The sequence below is a fragment of the Eleginops maclovinus genome, chromosome 22, assembly GCF_036324505.1.
Source record: "Eleginops maclovinus isolate JMC-PN-2008 ecotype Puerto Natales chromosome 22, JC_Emac_rtc_rv5, whole genome shotgun sequence".
NCBI classification, from domain to species: domain Eukaryota; kingdom Metazoa; phylum Chordata; class Actinopteri; order Perciformes; family Eleginopidae; genus Eleginops; species Eleginops maclovinus.
The window spans coordinates 21108781-21133868 of record NC_086370.1 but is presented as its reverse complement, the minus strand read 5'-3'; the positions used below and the strand labels follow the sequence as shown (position 1 = coordinate 21133868).

Sequence of the window (25088 nt, the reverse complement as noted above, 5' to 3'; positions counted from 1 at the left end):
CGGCAGGACAGGCAGGTAACATGAACAACATCAGGGAAGAAATGACGGCGACCGAACAAGAGACAAAAGGGAAACAGGAGGCCTTTCTCAATATGCGTTCTTGTCTGTGCTCGTGTTCTTGTGAAACGTCAGCACTTGCTGTCCAAGTACTGTCCCAAACCCAAGTTCGCTTTCACCAAGAACGGATAAAGTTCCCGGATGTATTCCCGGAAATGTTCTCGACACGCCCATTTTACCAAGGATGCATCGGATGCTAACTTGTGTTAACTCGGCAGCGAATATATCCCAGCATTCATTTCGGCATTCAAGCGAGGAGCGGGAAATTACTCGACGCCATTGAACAACGGTACGTTTTTACTATGTTCGTATGCTATTTCATCACTACAAATTCACTTTGAGGCGAGAAATCAAGGGTTTAGATTTCAAATATTAGCAGTTTTACGAAAATCGATGGCGAATTCAAAATCTGCTCAAACGTTTTCGGAGTTGAGAAGCTCCACAATTGTGTATTGCGCAATACCAGCAAGTACGCATCGTCTCAAACCGCCAAAAGCTCTGTGTGCTGTCAACCTGCAAGTTCATTCTTCCAAGAACAACTCGCAAGAACGTTCTCCCCGAGTACACAAGTCCGTTCTTTGCATTCTTGGTATTGAGAAGGGAAATGGGTAATCACAAGACAAGAGACAGGGGGAAGGGGGAGGAGAAACACAGGGGCAACAGGTGAACACAATAACGCAATCAGGCGCAGGAGGGAAACGCAGACAGGAAGTGAAGCTAAACAACAAACAAGAGGGGAAACATTTCAAAATAAAACAGGAAACAGACAGAAAACCAGGATCATGACAAATATCTCGTTTTTCATTTGAATACATTCAGTTCTGCACATTGCATATTGTATGCACATATTTGATTCCAATTGTAATTTGATTTCTACGGGTATACTGACATTTCAGCAAAATTCTATGTAAATATTGTTTTATTTTTAATGTTTTTATGACTTTCTTGAAATGTTTTTTATTACGGTTACGATTTTAGTTTTATTTGTATCTATGCATATGTAATAATAAATACATGTGTTTTATAAGCGCTTTTTCAGGTGCTGAAAGTCGCTTTACAGAGGTACATAAAGAGAAAGACAACAATCAATAAAGTCACATTAAAATCGAGCAATGAAACAAAAATCACACGTTAAAAGCCAGTTTGGAGAGGTGAGTTTTTGTGAGTTTCTTGAAGGTGGTGAGGTCAGTGCAGTCTCTGATGGGTCGTGAGAGTGAGTTCCAGAGGGAGGGGGCAGCGACGGAGAGGGCTCTGTCCCCCCAGGTTCGGTGCTGGGCGCAGGTGGTGATGGATAGGAGGTTGGCTTCTGATGAGTGGAGGCAGCGGGAAGAGGTGTAGTGGTGCAGCAGCTCTGTGAGGTAGGAGGGGGCCTGGTTGTTGAGGGCTTTGTGGGCGATGAGGAAGACTTTGAAGTCGATTTGTTGGCGGACGGGGAGCCGGTGGAGGTTATGGAGGACGGGAGTGATGTGGTCTCGAGAGCGGGTGTGGGTGAGGAGGCGTGCAGCAGAGTTCTGGATGTATTGCAGTCTGTTGAGGAGGTTGGACGGTAAACCGTATAGGATGCCATTGCAGTAGTCGTGATGTGAGGAATGCATGAACCAGGGTTTCAGCAGCAGAGGAAGAGAGTGATGGGCGGAGGCGGGCAATGTTTTTGAGGTTGAAAAAGGCAGTCCTGGTGATGTGATTTATGTGGTGATTGAATTTGAGCTGGCTGACGAAGATGACACCAAGGTTGCAGATGTGAGAGGGGGGGATAGAGTGTTGCTGTCAAAGATGAAGTTGAAATTCTAGATGGTTCTGGTACGTGATGGGGGGCCGATGATGATGATGATGTCTGATGTTGCACTGTTCAGTTGAAGGTAGTTTGTTTGCATCCATGCTTTTATTTCTGAGAGACAGTTGGTGAGAGTGGAGTGTGTTGGTGGGGGTGATGGTTTTTGTTGAGATATATAAAGTTGGATGTCGTCGGAGTAGCAGTGAAATGGAAGGTTGTGGCGACGAATGATTTTGCCAAGAGGGAGCATGAAGAGCAGGGGACCAAGCACTGAACCCTGGGGGACACCTTGGGACAGAGAACCAGTAGAGGAGGTGCAGTTATTGATGTTGTATGCACCATAACACCAAGACAAATTCCTACTATGTGTTACCCTATTGGCAATAAACCTGATTCTGACTCTGATAACAAAACAGATTGACAATAACTTATAAGATCTGGCTAACAAATAATGGTAACAACATTAATTGTCACACATACATAACTGTCACACCTCACCTCATAAAGTGCTATATGCACCTTGTATAATTAAAGATGTGAGCTTGTTTTTTATTCCCATGTTAATTGTTCCTTTCATTTTAATAATTAATGGGTCTTTGCGTAAGATTTTCCCCCTTAGAGCTGTCTTATGCCACATCAATGTTTTGCTTCTTGTTGCATCTAATTGCTAATGAAAGATGATGTAACCAAGCACCATCGCTGTGCTCCAGAAACCTCATATCAGTGGTACAGCATCCTGACTTGTGTGTGTGTGTGTGTGTGTGTGTGTGTGTGTGTGTGTGTGTGTGTGTGTGTGTGTACTGTACGGTATATATGTATACACTGCTTACAGAGTCAGCCGGTGAAACATTGGAAATTGTACGAGACAGGAGGAGCCCCGTGCAGGCTTTGATTATCTCATATACACACGGTCACGTTGGTCCTGTCTGAGCTGATTCTGCAGGTGTCTGGGGGGTTTTCATGAAATTGCAAAGTGTAATCCAATTCTCCACGAGGCTATTTGTGCATTGGTGTGAATCCACACTGGCATGTCAATATTAAGTAAACCTGCTGCATCACACACATGTTTTGACAATCCAGAGAAAGTGTATTAATATTCTCAGGACTCTCTGGCAGAACATTGACTTGAAAAGCCTTCAATAAATATCCTTTTAAAGGATTTAAAGGGATAACTTAGCACCTTTCAAACTGTTTATGGTAAAAGTTCTCTATTGAAGCAATTCATCTCACGGCTCAACTTTATTTACAAAATGAAACCGTTTTTTAGACACATTTGGAGCTCCAACTGGAATGAAGTAACTAGTAACTTAAGCAGAAGTTAAATCTCAGAACCTACGGTACATCTACTGTTGGAGTCATAATGCATCCTGTGTTTATTTCATCTGCATGAATTCATGTTAACCTGCAGTTCTGACCTTTGACCACAGGATGGAGCATCCATTGCAAAGTATATAAATGTAATCACCTGGTTATCAGTCAGGTGTGTGTGTGTGTGTGTGTGTGTGTGTGTGTGTGTGTGTGTGTGTGTGTGACGGGAAAGCAAACAGTTTTTGACCTTGTTGTGTGGTGGTGGTGTCGTGTCGAGACAGTGTCGTGGAGTAAATTCTAACCGTGCGTAAAGTGTATAGAGACATTGTTCACCTAATGGAATTGGGCTGAGCAATGCCGATACCTTCACCATGGTAATTATGTTCAACTATAAATAAATGGGTCGAGAGATTCAAAGATATCTGTCATTGTTTTATTAGACTGGAATGTGGGTCCGAAGAAGTTCTCCCGTTCGCATCCCTCAGTGCCTTAAAGTATATCATGCTTAAAGGGCACTACATCTACCATACTCCCTCCACATTCAGTCCGCTTTTGGGGTCAATTAAAGCTATGAACCCAGAAGATCGCACTTATTTAAGCATGAGGTCTCTGCATTGTTAGAAGCCACACGTTTTAGGAGGTATGTTTAGCCTATAATTTAAAAAATGATGTGTGTGTGTGATGTATTATGTGTTTGAAATACCATGTAAAGAACTCAATAATCATAGTTCAATTATCCCCCAGGACTCAATGCATGCTTTATCAGTGAGACTCAGAACCCAAACAATTACCTTTCATCCATCTATCCCTGAGTGTAAGTGTGTATTGATTTGCTAGAGGTGACTGAGGCACTGAATGGTGCTCACACACACACACACACACACACACACACACACTTTTACTGGATTTCAAGCTGTGATTTCTGCAGGATTTAAGACCACCAACCCTCTTTTTTCTTTTGGGTAGAAATTGGGTTTCTTTGTCTCCTGCTTCTTCCCCCCCCATTATTATACTTTTTGTGTCTCTTTTCAGCAAGTGAAGTCAATTAAGGTCGACGATGAAAAGACAAGAAAAACAAAACCCCTGAAATTGTGTTTTTGTTTCTCCATTTGCATTTAATCTCACCAGTTTCTTAATCTGAGAGAGATACCCCATCGAGAAGGCATTGTGTTCTTAAAGAGTGGAATAAATCTCCGGCAATGAAGGAATATTGTTCTCTTGTTTGGGACTAGAAATGCAACGGTGCTATCCTAAATTAAAAAGAGAAAGCAGGGGGAAAGTAAGCCTGGTTTTGTCCAACAAAGGAAAAAACAACAGCTTAGTAAAATGATTTCTCACGTGCCTGGAACATGCATTTTTTGCCAGGAGACTGTCTGCAGAAGTCGTATTGTGTGGAAGTCAATGAGAAAAGGACGGTACTTCTCACATGATGTGTATCTCAGGAAACATTTTCCTGACAAGTTTATGGTTTCAATTGATATAATCATGTCTTCTGGATTCAACATGTTGGTTGTTAAGTTAAATATGATGCCATTTAGAGCAATGAATTCAAATCATTTTGGCCTTAACACTTAATCACCTGCTTGGTCATCATATCGATCCTCAATTGTCTCTAATTTTGATCCTCCTTCATCTATTCCCACATCCCTGCATCCCTGCATCCCTTCATTAATGTATCCCTCCCTTCATCCCTCTCTCCCAACATCACCTCATTCCTACCTCCCTGCATCCCTTCAACCCTTCATCCCTCCACCCCTCATACATCCCTTCATCCCTATCACCTCATCCCTTCCCTTCAGCCAAATGAAATGAAATCGACATCCATTCATCCGTTTATTCCTTCCCTACATCCACTATCCATTCATCCCTTTACCCCTCCCTCCGTTCATCCCTCTCTCCCTCCCTCCCTTCATCCATTAATTCCTTCATTACTTCCGTGTTCTTGCCTCAGTTTGAAATGTTGCTTCCTGTTGCATCTAAAAGCAGTTAGCCAAACACTCTCTTTCCGTCCGGTGATCTGCTCTCCCCACTGCACTTGTTATAAAACCTCTACTGCCTTTTTGTTTCTCACTACTCTTGCAGTTTTCCCCCGTCATTTATTCATCGCAGTTCCCGACTTTACCCGCCACCGCTCACCTTGCACTTCCTGTTTGCCTTTTGTGTCCTACAAACCTGTCAATCAGCATCATTGTCAAACTCACATCACTAGTTTATATCCTTTACGGCTATGAGTGTAACCTTCCTGTCGCACACGCACACACACACACACACATACACATATATACGTTAAAATGAACAGCTTCTAGTGGGATTGTTTCAGCACAACCTTGATCCACAATCAAGAGCTGATGTCTTTCATCAGAATAGGGTAGAATATTAATATTATTCAAGGTTGGTTTAAAAATGTCAAAAAAGCCCTGAAATTGATCCTTCATACTTCAGCTCCTGATTGTAGTTATATGATGTTAATATTTTATGAAGCCACAAAGTCCAAATGAGATTTCCATGTTTACCGAAACTCACTTTAGTGAGATGAAAACTTTTAAAGAGAATTCTGTCGTGGTCATATTTGGAGGTCAGTAAAAAAACGATTTAAATATTTCAGAATGTACCAGAGTGAGCTTCTCATGGACAGATAAATAAGTACTGAAATGTTCTCTTGTCTGACGGGGAGTAGCTGAAAGGTTTTCACAGACAGTTGCCGGGTCGGACTTGTTTTTCCTTTCAAACTGTCCTTGAGTGAGACTGAGAGTGAATCCAAACTCCTGTCAGTCTGAGTTACTCCTGATGAGCTCTCAGTCAAATGAAGGTAAGCTATTTATTTTACGATTGTCACACTCAACCTTCATGCCGTATTTAATCCCATATTTAAAAAACATGAAGAAAAAGACCAAACATATCGTTGTTGTATACCTGTAGATAATTATTAAACAGCAATATAACTTTAAGAGTCTGTGGACAGCGATGACTGCAGTGGGGATTGAACCGGTGCTCCCCTTATCTGAAGATCAGCGCACTATCCCACTGTGCCACAACTTCCCTGCTGTCTGATTTCAAAATCGTGTGTTTGGTGACGTCTGGAGGTTAAAATTCCCTCTTTGCTTCATTGACGGTGCGCATCACAAGGGGAACATGAAAACCAATAGGATTTTTTCCATTGAATTTAGAAATATTGCACATTTGTGTTTCCTCTGGGTGGTGACGTTGGCATCTATTGAAGTACATTTATTTTACTATTCTACACAGTGTTGAGCTTCTTGTACTTTACTTGACTATTATTATTTTATGATACCTTAAACTTCTACTCCATTACATTTTGAAGGGCAATTTCTTACTTTTTCTGACAGCTTTAGTTCTCTACCAATAAAAATAGTTAGGTAATACAAAATACAAACGTGTAATTTCATTAATGATACTAAAAATGGGCCATTACGCAAAACAAGTACTTTTACTTTGAAATCTAAAGTGTATTTTGATGCCAATACTTTATTTCCTACTCATCGGTTCTACATCGGATGTGAACTTATGGATTTTTATTCTATTTATTAATAAACTCTTTTAATTGTCTGCTCTTTCCCTGTAACTACATAACCTTGCTGAGGGACCAATAACAGACTCCTGATTCTGTCTATGCACAGGTTCATACTCATAAGAGCATCACAAAGGTGTAAGATGTGTTCCTGCAACCGAACAAATGTATGTGTAGGTTGCGTTTGAAGGTGGCTGTGGAAAGATGAGCGCTGCTGGCAGGAGGGGGAGAAATAATATTTCACATGTTGTGCCTCTTTAGTTTCTGATATGGCCGTCATTAGTCAGCATAGTGTCACCAAAATATGTTAAAATACATCGCTTCTATTTCTAGCGAATAAGTTATTTGCATGTCACTCACATAGAAAATGTCAGTAAGTAGTTGCCTATTTGCAATTCAGAGCAACACTACGTCCCATTAGGCGGTGATTGTTTAACACTGAAAATATAGACTTTCAATGAACTAAATAGAAATCCTGCTGTGTGACAATTTACAACATTTATTTACATAACGAAGTGAATTCAGTAAGAGAGGACTGCTTCCACTGGCACACATACACACACACACACACACACACACACAGAGTGAGCCTTCAGCTGCTGGCTGTCAACTCAGTTAGAGAGGAAAAGTTAAAGACCGTGGGCATTACACACAGCTTGTCCTTTGTTAACTACACACACACACATACACACATGCATGCACACACACACACACACACACAGTTTGAATCTGTTTGGAAGCTGTCATGTGACATAAGAGTAAAGCGTTAAAGCAACAGTCTTCTGGTCCTCTGACACAAAGGGACAGATAAAATACACTGATGACTGACACACACACACACACACACACACAAACTGACAGACATAACTGCAGCCACTCGACACACACAAACAGAGATCTCTGATTCATTAGAGATCTGCTGGCAGGTCTCAAGACGACAGTAACACTGCCACTGGCATCTTAAATAGGAACAAACACACATAAACACACACACACTTAGAACGACACATGCTCACAACAAAGTCTGTTAAATGTCTGTCAAAAATGCCTTAAGGAGACGCCTGCACACACATACAGCTGCTGACAGAGATTGATTGTTTGAGAGAGGGAGGGCTGTAAGTGTGTGTGACATTAGAGATCACCTAGGAGATGGAGAGACCGCACACACAAACACGTGCACTCACACACACAAATCGACAGGTACCAGAGCAGAGCTGTGCCAAGGCAAATGAAACCATCTGAAATGCAATTCCCATAGTCTTATAAACACACACACACACACACACACACACACAAACACAAACAGGCCAGCTGAGCACTCCCTTTTTTCTCATTACTGCGAACAGATAGAAAGATGGAGGAGGGAGGGAGCGAGAAGGCAGAAGCAACTAACCAAGAGGCAAAGGATGGTAGGAAGGAAGCCACTGAGGAAAGGAAAGGATTAAGGAAGCAGGTAAGGAAGGCAGGAAGGAATGAAGCGATACCACAGAAGGGAAGCCGGTGGGATCTGAAGATGATAGAGACAGGGAGGGGACGAGAAGATGATGTGAGATTGTGCTGAGAGCTATATTAGACCTGTGTGTGTGTGTGTGTGTGAAATAGGTGTTGGCAGGACCCCAAATGGCTGTTTTTCCTGCCTGACAGAAGATAAGAGATATAAATAAATATATATACAAGGTGGAAAGAGAGAGGGGGAGGGGAGGTGGAAGTAAATCAGATAAGCAGAAAGCAAAGGAGGAGGTGGAGGTGAATTAAATTAGGCTACCAAAGGGGCCATGGTGAAGAGAGAAGTGATAGTCTGGTACAGAGATGAAGTATTTCTTTAGTCGACCCTGAAGGCAGCATCGCCCTGGTTCCCTCGACACAAACCAATGGGACTTTTACATTGGATTTTGGATTATTGCAGGAAATAATCATTGTTTTACGTATAATGCTAACGTTAGGCTATAAAGGAACTACAGCACGTGAATTCACTTCACCAACGCTAAGCTAAAGGTGGCTAATGTTGGGCGGGATGTCATTTAATCATCTCATTTAGACACTTGTTAGCATCCGTCTGTTTTCACCTGTGGGTTATTTACTGACACATGTTCAGGCTTCAAATCAAAAACACTTCCACAAAACCATTGACTGTGACTCTTTAAATGCCAAGATGTTGTTGTCCGTCTTGTCTGCTTTTAGAGTAACATTGAGAGACTGAAAAGTGTGGAGGGAGAGATGTGGCTGTTTCAGAGGTCAGAGGTCAGATCTAATCCCAAGATGCTTCGTGGCACGAGTAGAGCCACCTCATCTTTTTCTCTTCCTGCCTACCCTTGTCTCATAGTTAAGACCTGCAGTCCCCCACACACACACACACACACACATACACAGCTGTAGTAGTTTTCTGTATGGTAAAGTGCATGCTGTACGTATATCTTTGTGTTGTCTATCTTATATACTGTAAATGCATGAATAGAGTTCCTTTATTTTACATTTGAATATGACCGTGTGAATGTGTGTGCGGCCACTGCGTCCAAAGTATTGTTAATTTGGTATTTATTTCTAGGTTCAACAACATATTTAATACTGATACTGCTGATGTGTTTGTGCGAGCTAACTGTAAAATACATCGCTGCCCAAATAAACACCATCATCTGCAATGGAAAATGGATTTTGTTATTAATATTGAACTGGTAGGGTTTGGATATGACACTCCGTTATCTGTAAAACCTGCTTGGTGTTCTTTTTGATGTTGAACAATAAAGATATCAGTTGGCTTAAACATACATTTTTTTTCCAGTTTTTCATTTTGAGGTTAGCCCATGCAGTTTTATAGCCTAAAAGCTAAGTTGTAAATAAATGTGTTTGAAGCCATGCAGGCTTTCGCACTGATGTTGTTCCCTGAAATGTTCATTTTAAGAAGTGAGAAGGGAAAAGAGAGAGGTAACGACAGCACCTGAGACAATCCAGAGTGTCTCAGCAGCAGTATTTTTCTCGTCACTTGTGTTCCTTGTAGCACTCAGCTGTGTTATCCAGATCGATTTCGTCCCAGTTACCATTCCCTGCCTGTGCTGAAAGCAACGCAGCCCACCTTTAAAAACCATCGTCCATATGCTGTAGGCAGAGGGAGAAGAGGAAAAATTGCCACTTTCGCCTCCCTTTCAGATTGCCCTTCACAGTCTAATGAGTTCTGAAGGAGTTGAGCATAAAATGGAGAAGAGAAATTCACAGGCCAGCAGACTGACTCATAAATAACACACCTGAGAGCAGAGCCTGCAGGGAAGGGGGGGGGGGGGCAGAGATAGGAAACCTGTAAAGCTAGTGGAATATATACATCAATGCACACAAAAGCAAAGGCACTGTGTAAACAGTGGGAAAGAAAAACACTTAACGAATGGAGAAAAACAGCTTCTTTAGAATTAAATAAATGTGAGTCACCTTTAGACAAATGCATGTGACGGAGAGAAAGAGAAAGACACAGGGGAGGTTAAATAATGGTGTGTGTGGAGATACGGACAATCCATGACTAAATGTGTAATCTGTAAATGTAAAACACCTTCCACATAAATAAAATTATATGTGGCTAGACCAAAATTAGGAGGCATTTGTGAATCCAGTTTTTATTTGTGGATAAATCCTGATGACATTTTTGGGCATTTCAAAGTAAAAGCATGCAGTTTAGAAACTGCAGCAAACTAGCAGCAAGTAACATCCATTCTTTATTTAATTAAGTAACCATGTCATTCAGTATCATTGTGTGTTTGTTAGCTCTATGGATTTGATCTTGCACATGCTTTTGTATACCTTTCTGTCAGAGTACAAATATATTAATCATACATCTACAAATTAATCATTTACATAAATTATGGATTAGTTAATAAGCAATGTTGAGACAAATCTAACCCCATATACTGTATATATTTATTATCCTGGGGGGAAAAACCACAGGAGATGTCTTTATGATTTAAAAAGCTTTATTAATTCATGATGTTTTTTACCTACTAGTGAGTTGTGGCTGCTTGAATGGAAACAGGCGCCATGAGAGACAATAAAACATACAGTAAAGGTCCTGAAAACGAAATAATGTGCTGAAAGAGACTTAAATTTGCTCCATAAAGCTGCAGAATCGGGTTAAAATTCCTAGTTGATCCCTGTTATTATGATTTCGTAAGATAAATACAAGCTCCATGCCACATTTGATAACATAAAAATACCCAGGCTGCACTGAAACAAATACAGTGTTGTAGAAATTCAATGAGATACAATGTTGTGGCTATGGGCAGTGTTGATATCCAGGTTGCTGTAATAATGTGGAGCTAGAGGCTGTCTATGAATACAGAGTAGTAAAAAATAAAAACAGTGAATACAGAGGGAGAGAATGATAGACAGGGGAGCAGCGGTATTCCATAAGTAGTTTGTCTACATGGATGCACACAAATGCATACTCTTATGCACGAACACAAAGAGGCCGAGAGAGACGGACGGACGGACAGAGGTAGAGCATGAAAATGTCTCTGCATATGCCGGGTAGTTTACATATAGCTGGAGGTGTGAGAGTCACTGAGGCAGAGAGCAGACAGCAGGACAGACTGAGGCGGAGCATGCTGCTGCATACAAACACTGCAACAAAACTGAGGAAGAAAAAGTGTGATGTTGAAAGTAAGAAGATAAGCTACAACTGAAACTTGATTGGTGTATTTTTTTGTGGAAATTTAAAACTTGGACAAGAAGAAACTGAGTCAATAATTTGTTAAAGTTTCTGATCGGCACAGGCACATTTGTCAATTTAGAATCAGTAGGATAAGGGGGGAATTGTTATTAAGGTTAGTTTTTTATTTTTAGACAGCTTAGTTGAGTACTCAATTCTGATTGGTCAGTTTGGACATTCCAGAGGTTGTTATTCTCCATAAAAAAAGCACTGCTAATCTGCTAGAAATCAACAGAAGAAGACAGACAGGAAGTAAACAATAAAGGGAGCAGCAGAAGAAGACAGACAGGAAGTAAACACTAAAGGGAACAGCAGAAGAAGACAGACAGGAAGTAAACAATAAAGGGAACAGCAGAAGAAGACAGACAGGAAGTAAACAATAAAGGGAACAGCAGAAGAAGACAGACAGGAAGTAAACAATAAAGGGAGCAGCAGAAGAAGACAGACAGGAAGTAAACAATAAAGGGAACAGCAGAAGATGACAGACAGGAAGTAAACAATAAAGGGAGCAGCAGAAGAAGACAGACAGGAAGTAAACACTAAAGGGAACAGCAGAAGAAGACAGACAGGAAGTAAACAATAAAGGGAACAGCAGAAGAAGACAGACAGGAAGTAAACAATAAAGGGAACAGCAGAAGAAGACAGACAGGAAGTAAACAATAAAGGGAGCAGCAGAAGAAGACAGACAGGAAGTAAACAATAAAGGGAACAGCAGAAGAAGACAGACAGGAAGTAAACAATAAAGGGAGCAGCAGAAGAAGACAGACAGGAAGTAAACAATAAAGGGAGCAGCAGAAGAAGACAGACAGGAAGTAAACAATAAAGGGAACAACAGAAGAAGACAGACAGGAAGTAAACACTAAAGGGAGCAGCAGAAGAAGACAGACAGGAAGTAAACACTAAAGGGAACAACAGAAGAAGACAGACAGGAAGTAAACACTAAAGGGAGCAGCAGAAGAAGACAGACAGGAAGTAAACACTAAAGGGAACAACAGAAGAAGACAGACAGGAAGTAAACACTAAAGGGAACAACAGAAGAAGACAGACAGGAAGTAAACACTAAAGGGAGCAGCAGAAGAAGACAGACAGGAAGTAAACACTAAAGGGAACAACAGAAGAAGACAGACAGCAAGTAAACACTAAAGGGAGCAGCAGAAGAAGACAGACAGGAAGTAAACAATAAAGGGAGCACCAGAAGTGCCCCACTTGTAGCGGCATAAATACACCCATCACATGTGAACGGACAAACTGCTCTTGAGATGTTCTCTTATGCAAATTAACCTTTCTCCACCCTTTCCTGTGAACATAAGCCTGGCAGCAATTATGTTTTCATGGAAACTTTTTCTAGGAGCTATATAAAGGATGTTTACCGTCAATCCTTGGCATCAGTCAAGTGTCTCTTTGCCAGACAAAGGGGGAGGTGATGGAAAGATATGTACTTTACATATATTGTGAGTTAATGAGGTGACACATCGGTGGGTAGGGGACCTGTGAAGCACTTGGTGATGCATCGCTTTTATTGAGTGACAATGATGATTAATTCAATGACAGCTGGGGGAAGTCAATGCCTCTGAATGAAACTCAAAAAAGGCTTTCTTAGGCAAAAGAAAGAAAGTCCACGTAGTAGGAAAAGCTAGAAAATGTCATGTCAAAGATCAACTTCAATTAAGAGTATTGTTTGCTGTCTTGTGATGATTTTTCAGAATGTTTGATAGTGACAGTCGAGGTAAACTTGCAAAGAGGGATTTGTTCTTCCTGAGTCTATTCGGTTTCACCCATCAAACAAAACACACCCCCAGGCAATTAACCGAGACAGAAACTGATTTAGGCGTTTACACTGAACAACCACGCACTCAATTAAAACTAAAACTATAACGAGAATTCATAAACCTTTCTGTCACTAACACATCTTACTGTCAATGTCAGTGAGTGCTTTGGTATATGTAAAGCTGTTTAAAAACGCTAGTTAGTTCAGAATCGTACAAACAAATATGAAATAAATACATAGAGAACATACAACAATTTACTTATGGGCCCTATTTTGGTTGTTTGGGTTTTGCCTTTCTTCTCGTGTGTTGTATAGGTTTTTGTGCATGTCAATGGTCTTCAAAGGCTGAAATCCCTGTGTTCCATCTAGAGGGAGTTTCTCTCTCTCCATCCCTATTGAATTAAGAACTCTTTCTCAATCATTAGCATTGATAGTGAGAAGAGGGGAAAAGGCTGCTGTTAGAACCAGAAATCTTTAAGCATAATTACTGTGAATGGAAGAGGGTGTTTTTATTACATTTCTGAAAAGGTGTCAGTACCTTAAGAGTAAATGAAGGAAGTAAAATATTAGCCCATCATAATCGTCCCTGCTATTCACTCCTCTTGAGTGAAAGAAAGCAGCGACCTCTCCATCTTTGCCTTTTCTTTGCCGTCTCACAAAGGGCCAGAAGAAAGACTCCCTCCAATAACTTTTTCCTCTCCTTCTCAGCACAATATGACTTGAATGAAAGCAGGAATTGAAAAAAAGGTTGAAATGGCTACAGAAAAAAGGGAGAAAGGCAGCACTGGCTCTGAATGGCTGGATGTGTGAGTGCTATTTCAAGTCTTCACATGAAAAGGCTGCAATATGTGTGCTTTTCAACATTTGGCGTTTGAATTCAACAGAACAGACACGAGGAAAAATACATGGTAGTTTTGGATGTGATGCTTCATATTCTCCTGTTGCTTTTTGGATTTAGCTTTGCCCTGTCCTGTAGTATGTTATCTGTGTTTATACTGGTGGATGTAAATAGTCTGCAAAGATACTCTACTATTTGAAAAGTACAACGTTTTGACTATGGGCAGTGTTGATAACGTCTGTGAGGGTGTGTGTGTGTGTGTGTGTGTGTGTGTGTGTGTGTGTGTGTGTCACCAGCTGACTACAAAAAGGTTGGATGGGAGGTCATACAGGAGGAAGGTTCACAGGATTAGCTGTAAATGGGTCATGTACCAAGGAGGTAGATTGACAGGAAGTGGGGTGTTTGATGGAGAATGGGGGGGTGGGGGGGGGTGGGGGGGGTGAAATGACAGGCAGGGGTTTTCATGACTATAGAGTGGTGCAGGAATGAGTCCCAACACCCTGAAATGAGTCAGCATTTTATAGGAGGAGTGCGTGAGGAGAGGCTGTCAGTGAAGGACTTGTGGAAGGAGACTGGAAAGCTTGGGGTTGACAGGAGTGGATTGAGGGTGAAAGAGTGAGGAAATGGCAGCTGGGGGGGTAGTGACATTAGAGGACACTATAGGGGAAGGGTATAGAGTAGCAGGTGGAAGGACTACAGGAGGTCAGAAGAAAAAGTGACAGAAAAAGGTCAGAAGGGAGAGAAAGGGGGGAGGGAAACTGTGAGTGATGGAGTAAAAAAAAAAGTAGCTCCAGCTGCGACACCGCTCCCCTCCTGAGATCCTAGTTTCAGTAATAGAAATGTATTTTTCTTCGGCTCCAGCTAACCAATCAGAGCAGACTGGGATCTGGTTTCAGACAGAGGGTGGAAAGTGGCCGTATGAGAAAAATAAAGAGCTTTTTGAACAATAAAGCATGGAGCATGAGTAGGGACAGTAAATACTAATATGAACCCTTAAAATAATCACAATAGGCCCCCTTTCATAATCTGTCCACCTGCCGATCTACATTCACTTTCACATATCGGCTTTCTGCAAATACTCAGTTTCCTCAAAACAAGTGCATTCAGGTGCTCCGGCAGCGCTGCACCCACGGCGAGCATCAGAGCGGAAGAGGCCTCCCACGATGCTCGCCCTTCTGCAGAGGTGGTGCTTTTCCAGGGGTGTAAAGCTCCGAGGCCCTCTCCCAGAGTGATGGGCCTCCGACGCAACCTTTCCACCCTGCCGCCTGTCTGTCAGCGCTATCTCTTCCAACCGATCCCAAGAGGAAGACTCAGGAATGGTGAGCATGATGCCTCCGATTATTCTGTCTTTTTTACTTTGGAGTCGTATCAAAGCAAATCTGGGAGTCTGTGGGTTATTTCAAATGTCTCAGACTATAATAGATCTGTGGGTCCAGATATTTCATCTAGTCATGTCTCGGTTTGGCTGTCTGTCGGCAGGATTACGCAAAAACTACAGGCTCGATTTTCCTGAAGCTTGGATGGAAGTATGTAGCATGGACCAAAGAACAGCCAATTACATGTTTAGCTGATCCAAATCATACATCAATTATGTCTCTCTTTAATTGACATTGTGAAATCGGCTCCTCTTTTCACCCTCTGTCTGAAACCAGAGCCCAGTCTGCTCTGATTGGTTAGCTGGCCGGCTCTGTTGTGATTGGTCAGCTGGTTAAAGATGTCACGCCCCTTAGTCTATTAGGTGCAATGTGTTGAAGCGCTAGACAATAGAAACACACATGTTACATAGTGATGTCATTATGTTACGGAAGTAAACATAGGAGTCCAATGGAGGGCTGTCAGCTAGGGGGGAAGTGTGAAGGAGAGAAACTTTGGGATTCCAACTTTTACAGACCATTGACATGCATTAAAACCTATATGACACACTACAGGAAAAGGAAAACCCTAATTGGGTCCTGTATCCTCTTCCTGTCTCCTCAACTTTATTCCTCCCTGTGGCTTTCTGTATTTGTTTCTGTTTTCCGTGTGTGTGTGTCTGCATGGAGTTGTGTGTATGGTAAATGATAACTTATATTTTCCATGTCCACGGTCATTTCTGGCTGCAAGTTCTCTGCATGTTAAATGTTTCTATCCACATGTGAGAGGAGCATGTGGGAGTAAAAAATATGTTGAATTTGAATAATATTATATGTTGCAGGTGTGTGTGTGTGTGTGTGTGTGTGTGTGTGTGTGTGTGTGTGTGTGTGTGTGTGTGTGTGTGTGTGTGTGTGTGTGTGTGTGTGTGTGTGTGTGTGTGTGTGTGTGTGTGTGTGTGTGTGTGTGTGTGTGTTTCGAGGGCTTTTCAGTGTGACCTATTAAATCCACAGCTGTCTCTGAGAGCAGCGAGCTGGCTGCTGAATACAAATGCTGTCAAAGGGCACCTAACATGCCAAGCAGTGTTGATTAAAGCTGACGGTACAAAGATTAGCTTGATTAACTCTGCCACTTACTGCAGCCTGGCAGACAAATACTATCAAATAAATAAAACAAATGCTGCTGGTTTAGTTTGAAACGCTGCTGAGAGATAACCCTGTTGGACGTATACTGCTCAGAAGTCCTTATTGTGCTCCATGATTGCTTTGCTGGAATCCTGAAAAAACAGGACATGTATGTGAGTGTAAGTTTCATAGCAAACCTGTGTGTGTGTGTGTGTGTGTGTGTGTGTGTGTGTGTGTGTGTGTGTGTGTGTGTGTGTGTGTGTGTGTGTGTGTGTGTGTGTGTGTGTGTGTGTGTGTGTGTGTGTGTGTGTGTGTGTGTGTGTGTGTGTGTGTGTGTGTGTGTGTGTGTGTGTGTGTGTGTGTGTGTGTGTGTGTGCGCGCGCAACCTAAAGGAAATGCCTGGTTGCATAAAGCGTTTGCCATCCCTCTGAGATCTTGGAATACCACAACTTGATAGGGAAAACTGTCCTGGGCGAGAAACAGTTGCATGATATTCAAATATTCTACACACCTTTAAGGTTAGCCACATCAATAAAATAAAACTCAAGCTGTCCATTTTAAACCCCCTTCACTGGACTAAGATTTGCTTCGGTCTTAGAGGTGATGCCTGACGCAAATGAGGGAATAATCTGGGACAATTATCTACTTTTAACTTTGCTATTCATACCTACTTGACAACTAGTTTGGTGTTTACAATGTAGTATGCAGTAGCAGAAATGAAAGGTTGTGTGCATGGTCACGCAGGAGATTACAGGATCAGCATTGGAAATACACCTTTGCTTATTTTGTTCTTGAACAGGACTTTATTTTCTCTGGACTTTTTGAGTCAAATCTACCACTTTTTGGACTCGACTTCGACTTGTTGGAGCTGATATTAGAGGCATACCTAGTTTGGTGTGACTGAAACATTAAGAAATTGTCAGAAGCAGACATTGTAAAGATATCAAAATGCTTAAAATAAAGCTCAAGTTGTGATAAATCCTCCTTTAATAACCTGGAACCAAACTTGTGAAAAGTGTTGAAGGCTTTTAATGAAATATTTCCTTTCTTACAAGTTGTTTTTGTTCTAAATGGACTCAAACTCACCACCTCACCACTTCACCACCTCACCACTTCACCACTTCACCACCTCACCACTTCACCACTTCACCACCTCACCACTTCACCACCTCACCACTTCACCACTTCACCACTTCACCACTTCACCACCTCACCACCTCACCACCTCACCACCTCACCACTTCACCACCTCACCACTTCACCACTTCACCACCTCACCACTTCACCACCTCACCACTTCACCACCTCACCACCTCACCACCTCCCCACCTCACCACGCCGTGTTGAAGCTCTATACCAGCGAGGTGTAGCTTTTTATTAAACCAATGTTGAGGTGCACACCCACTCAAAGGACTCTGCACATATTTCATCCCCCTTTGTTCATTACATCATGTCTTGCATTATACATGAAGCATCCTGCACACCCACAGGTGCGCTCCCGCTCCCAGGACTCGAACCCATGGCCAGATGCACCGGGGTGAACCCCGACCCGCTGAGCACCCCCCCTGCGCTCCTCCACAGCCGAACGTTGGCTTTTTTTCGTTTTTTAATAAAGCAGCCTTACAGCACCACAGGTAGCAGAGGCCCTCAGGTAAACAGCTAATGAAATCCCTCTCTCCCTCTCAGACTAAATCATCCAAATAGCAACCGGCACCTCCGGCTCAGAGGCAGACGGAGGGCCAAGAAGCAGGGAGAGAGAAGGGGGGAGAGAGAGATGTGGAATGAATGGAGAATAGGAGGCAGGAGAGGATTAGAGAAATTGAAAGATGAAGTTGTGTGTGTGTGTGTGTGTGTGTGTGTGTGTGTGTGTGTGTGTGTGTGTGTGTGTGTGTGTGTGTGTGTGTGTGTGTGTGTGTGTGTGTGTGTGTGTGTGTGTGTGTGTGTGTGTGTGTGTGTGTGTGTGTGTGTGTGTGTGTGTGTGTGTGTGTTGTAGGGCACCATGGAACAGTTTTATTGTATACCTTAAACAAATGGAGTGCTATAAATCACCACATTAACACACCCGGCTCTCTGGAAGCGTCTGACTTCTGTTATGAATCCCACCTTTAATAAACGTTCCCCATCTTGATGTTTTAACTCCGACTTCAGCCACTTATTGCTCACCAATAAGCATGCTTGTTGGTTTAAAATAAAGGGGAATGCCTCTTCATATCCTTCATTACTGAAGTCCTTTCACAGCGAGTCGATATTTATTGACGTGTTCTGTCTTCTGTTATCCCAAACAGAGTCCTAAAGAAATGAGATGATGCTGGAAGACACAGTGGGTGTGTTTATAGAGTAAGTGCACTGGTTTTATGTTTTTATGAAGTCATTTGTTGCAGGACTCGAGCTGGTTAACATCTCAGAAATCTTAATGTTTGTATAGACTCTCAGAGATTGAATCCTGATGAGTTTTAGGATCTTTTGACTTCTCCTCCAGCTCCAATCAGCTACTGTTTTCCATTCAATTCAAAGTAATGATCTTAAAGTTTAAAGTCTCAATGAAGTGTATTTCTTGTATTGTGATCAGTTCCCCTATGAAACTGAATATTTGTGTGTATATTCATAGGAGGTAAGCATATCAATCCTTCACATTGGACTTAGTTTTGACTGTTGCATGCCATAGGGCAACAAAGGACTATTGTCTTTACTTGCTGTGGCTTCCCAATGATTGATTGATTGATCTTAAAACCAATCAGCTCAATCAGACAGTTAAATATCTAATGACGCAGAATGAAAACCTGAAGAAATCTAAACTAACCAACGTTTTATTTCCATTTGTTTTTATTATAATATTGATATTTATCTATAAAATATCAGAACTTAGTGATAAGTCATCCGAGGTTTCCTCTCTTGTTTGGACCTGCAACATTAAGTCAATCAAGTGTAGTTATAATCAACTATTTTGCTTATCAGTGAATCATTTGAGTCTTCCATGTAGCCTTCATCGCTGTACCTTGGAAACCAGTTTTTCTGACGAAGCTTCCTTTTCTTTATCTCTGATTAGCATTTCCTCTTTGTCTGCCCACAGACTCTCTGTAAGGTAGGCTGAGATCTGACCTTTTAATGCAAATTGTTTGATTTAGTTTGCTCTGTATTGTTTATTCTACGAGTGTTGAATCACAGCCTATTATGTGGGCGGTGTCAAAGGGCAAGCTAAAACAATAAATCATATTTCAGGAGCAGTAATCCAAAAGAAACCAGAGACATTTGTCCATCAACTTTGTTTCCGAGGATCCTTTAATAGTGTTGGCACTTCCTAACTTAACAAGGTTCTGTTTTTGTTACCTTTTGTTTGTTTGTTATTTAGCAGGATATTTTAAAAACAACAACAACTCGTTAACAGATTTCAATTATGTCTGGTGCACGGAGACTTAGGCTTTTTGCCAAAGGAATACATGATTGTTTGTTGGTATGGCTCCAGGACTTTTTAACATCGACATTTTGGGTATTTACTCACAATCTGTGGCACTGTTTTATCAATGAAATACAGAGGAAAGTGCAACACGTCTTGAGCTCATACAAATTGCCTACTAGCTAATTTATAATCACCTCAAAAACAGCCTTTTAATAACCCTGAAAGTTATTTCCTTTTACTTTTCTGTCAGGCAGCCAGAAAACATCACATTAGTATTAGTCTCGCTTCAGGGGCTCCTTGTAAATTCAGGAATTGATTACAACCAGGCATTAAATGCTCCTCAATATATCACCGTTTGACGTAACCAACATAAATCTGCTCAGGCTCGAACTCGACTCCTTTTCATTCGGCGCGCGTCAGAGAAGGCAGCAGGAGGCAGAGCGTCTCCATCCTGAACCAGATTTATGCCGATGCCAGGCTGAAGGCCGGGGTGTTGGAGTCAACATTAAAGTCACTTTCTTTACGCGGGAATAGACTTAACGCAACTTTTTGTCTCCTTTACTTGTGTTCTGTTATCTGGAGATTCAGCAGTACCTTTAGACGGCATTATTCCATGCGTTTCAGACCATCGATACAACTCCAACTATTTCTATCAATATGGATCAGAATCGGTTTTATTACCAAGTAGCTTCACACTGAGGATTTTGCTTTGGTATATGTGATGCATACAAATACACAGAAAGAAGAAATATGCAGGAAACAAATGAAATATAAATAGGACAGCAATTTCAAGAACTATATTAAGACTATTATAACAAATGTACATAATATGCATATGACAAATACTTAGACGTGTGGAGAAGAGATGTGCAACATGTGCAGGATTTACATTTTTAAAAGAACAAGATGTTGTAATGCATATAGTTGTTATGGGGTGGATAAAGCCAGTGTCAGTGGGGGTCCCGGGCCTTGTTTAACAGAGGTAGTGTGGAGAAGAGATGTATGCTTTGCAAATGCATGTGCATGTATAATAAAACACAGAGTGGAACACTGAATTTCCCCATCGGAGGATAAATAAAGATCCATCTTTATCTTTCTTTCTTTGACGAGGGGTAGCAGAGGGGAGGAAGCTGTTCAGGTGGCACACACGTTACCCAATGATTGGCCTTGTGTAAGAAAATAAAGCAGAATCTAACTTCTTCTCAGCTTTTTATTAAGAAATATCAACATTATTTTCTCAGTATGTCAGCCCTTATATGTGTAATCATGCATTTATATTTCACTATTTTCTGATGTATCAAGGCTCAAATGAGACTGTTTTTCAAAGCTTTACCTTTATTTTTAAACTTACATTCTGTATCTCCCATGGTACATTGCATAATTAAGGTATATATTTGATAAATTACTTAATTTATATTACCTGTAAACCCGTTCTTTCACATGCGCAAAGCTTGTATAATTAGAATTTTAGCAAGAAATAATATTTCTCAATTGTTTCCTGAACTCTCAACCTGTGTGTCATCGTGTTGAACAGAGGGTTTACTTTTAAATGAACTTTATTCAATTATCTTTAGAGGGATCCATTCAGCATGACTTTTTGAGCTTTCCATCCTATCCTTCCTCTGCAGATCTACATCAATCTTTACTTGACATGTCCACACTGTCCTGGCTCAGTTTAAGAGCTGTGAGACTGTGAGTGCTGCTTATGTTTTATATTGTGCTGTGTGTGAAATTCCTCAAATAAAGAGCTAAAAAGCTTTCCAAACCCTTCCAGTTTATCATCTCTTGTTTAAAAACCCAGCAACTAAATGAGAAGTGTAAGCTCTTTTTCCCGGAGAACCAGAGCGATTTAAGAATAGTCCCTCTCCTGCCATGAGGGCCATTAACCGGCCCCGCAGCCCATTTTGTTTACTGACCCGCGGAATAAGAAGCCTTTTAGCAGAGAGTAGACGAATCAGACAGGCCTGTGGACTGAGGCATCTAACTGTTGGCTGCATATCAGGAGTGAAGGTTTGACTTGATGTCACTTTAATCTACACCTTATATTCCTCTCCGTCTGCTTTGTGTATCAGAGGACCTCTTCAAAGCCTTTCAGCTTTATTCCAGCAGGCCTGCAAACTTTATCCATTTGACTCGTATTGAAGTGCCAACAGATAACATCGTGGAGAGGAGAAACTCAAGTGGCCTTGCAGAGAGGATGCACACAGACAGAAAGCGTCTCCAAGTGCATAAAAAATAAACGAATGATTTCCATTAAATGCTGACATATCATTATTCAGCATTCATATTTTAAACATGTTATAGTTGAGCAGCTTTTGACTTATTATGAATCACAAGGTTTATTCGTTTATCCTTACCTTGCATCGCCCAGCATTCATTATTCATTTTGATCGATACTCCACCGATGCAGTGTGATTATGGATTTAGCTCCAAACCTGAATTTGCAAAGAGAATAAAACAAGAAAACTGTTTGTATGTGTAAGAAAATATCTCATTTCTGTATTTAGTGTCTCTCCTGGGACATGTCTCCATGCTTTAATGTTCAAAAAGCTCTTTATTTTTCTCATACTGCCTGTGCTGCAGCACCTCTTTTCACCCTCTGCCTGAAACCAAAGCCCAGTCTGCTCTGATTGGTTAGCTGGCCGGCTCTGTTGTGATGGGTCAACCAGCTTAGAGATGTCTTGCCCCTTAGCCTATCTTGTACAATGTGTTGGGGTGCTAGCCAATAGGAGTTTAAGGGGAACAGTGATGTCACTATGTTCTGGACGTAAACAAAGGAGTCCAATGGAGGCAGCATAAAATACATGTTAACACTAGAGAAGATAAAATGGAGGACAGATCTGTGTTTGTTCTCTTACTGCAACGACACAGAGCTGTAGAGAGACAGAGGAAACTTCCAGGCTTCCAGGAAAAAGCCCATCGCCATCCCAGGAAACTACGCCTGCAGGGCGGAAGTGCAGAAGCCCGCGAAAGTCGCCCCGCAGCGACGCTCTCCAAATGCCAGTGAGTAATGTGCCACCTGTTTAAAGCTCCACATTTACATCCTCGAGCAGAGCACCGCACCGCGCCGCGCCGCAGCCAAAGCCTTTCTCCACAGGAAACCACGAGCCAAGAGGAAAAACACGCTGACCGCCGAGGACGGGCTCTCAGGACTCACACTCTGCACAGAACAGATTACACTCCTCCTCCTCCTCTCTCTCTTCTTCTTTCTTCTTGAGTCTCCTTGTTGTTTTTCTGTGCACAGCTGGTAGATGGAGTTTAAGGGTTTACCCACAATCACCATGTCCTGTGGAGTCCAATTAGCTGAAGAAAGAGAGCCATTACATCCTTCTTTCTAAATGTTTTGCATGTCTCTATCATCAGATCAAATTACTCTGTTTTTGTGCTTTGCTTCGATGAGAATCAATCCGGAAATGATAAACACTTTCAGAACTTTCCTCGTCTTCTTCTTTATTCTCTAACGAGTCCTAAAACCCGGGAAAGTCTCATTATTTTACAACTTTTAGTTCCCTCTTTCTGTGATTACAAGCCTGAAATAAGGTCTGTTTATAACCCTTGTGAGATGTTCAACTTTAGGTTTCCTACGACATAAAATACATCAGTAAACATCCCCACTGGAGAATGTTCGAAGCTTCTATTTGTCATAAATCAAGTTATTAAATTAGACGACTAAACGTCATCACGGCCACACAAGTCCGCCTTAAATTTAGCAATGGTGACCATGGTGTAGTTTGTTTATAGCATTACGTAAGCTTGTAATTTGCATTAACACTTAAAAAACATAGCGTGTTGTCAGGATGTAAAGATCCTCCTGAACTAAACGTGTTTAGTATCAAAAAGTTTTTGCGAAAGAGCAGATTTTCTGGAATATACCGAAATGTTCCAGGGAAATCCCACTGCTCTTGTGGAGGAACCCGTGCGATGCTAACTTCTGTTTGTGTGTCTACAAACAATCAAATTCTGATTCAAAACAGTAAAGCATCGAGTTGAATTGCTTTTACAGAAGTTACTGCACCTTGTCTATTCTCCATTTTGGCTAATCTCTTTCTTTTATTTCTCCCTCGTCTCTACTTTCCTCTCCTTCTCCTTCTTCTTCGCCTCCCTCCCTTCCTCCTCTTCTCTCAGCAGGATGACTATCGGCAAATCGAGCGAGGCAGGATTAATTGTAACTCGATGTCTATTACTGCCACTGCTGCTTAGTTCAAGCCAGCAACGTGGGTGAGGAGATGAGGGGGGAGAAAAGGGAGTGACAGAGGTAGAGATGATTGTTGGAGAGGGAATTGGGGATGTGAAGGAGGAGAGGAGGATGCTGTGCAGCCAGGATGTCCAGACTGTCCGTGGCCCTGACATTTCCCCCTTGTCTCAGCACAATCTCAGGCCTCCTGCTGAACAACACCCCCTCCTCCTCCCCCCCACACACAGATAACACACTCCCACACAGCATGAGGGAGTAACACACCAAGGGCGAAACATCCCAGACCTCCAGAGTCACATCGAGATCTGTTTGAACCTGACGTCTGTTGTAGAGATAATTCATGTTCTGTTTAACCTTCTGTTGTGTTAGGATCTCTTTTATTTTGGGTCTTGAGTCTTATGTGACTATTTTGTTTCCTAAAGGACTTCCAAATCAAACAGAAGGAATGTGTTATTGACGCATAGATCCATGCACAATGTACACTACATGTATATGTATTTCTATACAGATGTACCATATGTTTTTACTAAAGCCACATTATGTAAATACTTTGCCAACCACGTGCTTTTGTAAATGTTATCCCCGCAGATGCTTGCTGCTCTGTTGGAAATACAAATCCATCCAATGCTGCAACACTTTTTCCCTCTTGAAACATTTTGACAAAACAAACACAAATGGTCTTTCTCCTCCTCATAACAGTCTGGTGATTGTTCAGTGTTGAAGATGGTAAATTGTATATGAAATATTGTCTTTAAATTAGCTATTAAAGTTTAGGAATCTATGAACAAATGTAACTGTGTGTGGCTGCAGAGCTGAGAGTAAAACTGAAGTCTTGAGGTTAAGATGTGTCTGAAATTAATAATGACCTCTCGTAACGTCTCACTCAAATAGTCTTTTCTGGTCGGTGGGAGAACTGCTAACCAGAGAGACCAGGAGGACTGTAGCTGGCTGCTTTTACTTTGGCAGTGTTAGATGAGAAAATGGATCAGAAAACAACCGAGGGCACAGCCTGAAGCACCAAAATGTGGGCACCTCGCAGCCAGCTGCAAGAGGGAAATCGG

The 25088-nt window shown here is 41.6% G+C and overlaps 1 long non-coding RNA gene across 1 annotated transcript; it reads left to right on the top strand.

The window, feature by feature from the left end:
• Positions 1 to 300: 300 nt before the first annotated feature.
• Positions 301 to 24324, top strand: LOC134858323 (uncharacterized). Its single transcript, XR_010164942.1, has 3 exons — positions 301 to 346; positions 22704 to 22835; positions 23958 to 24324. It is a non-coding gene; the product is annotated as an uncharacterized LOC134858323 (long non-coding RNA).
• Positions 24325 to 25088: the final 764 nt, after the last annotated feature.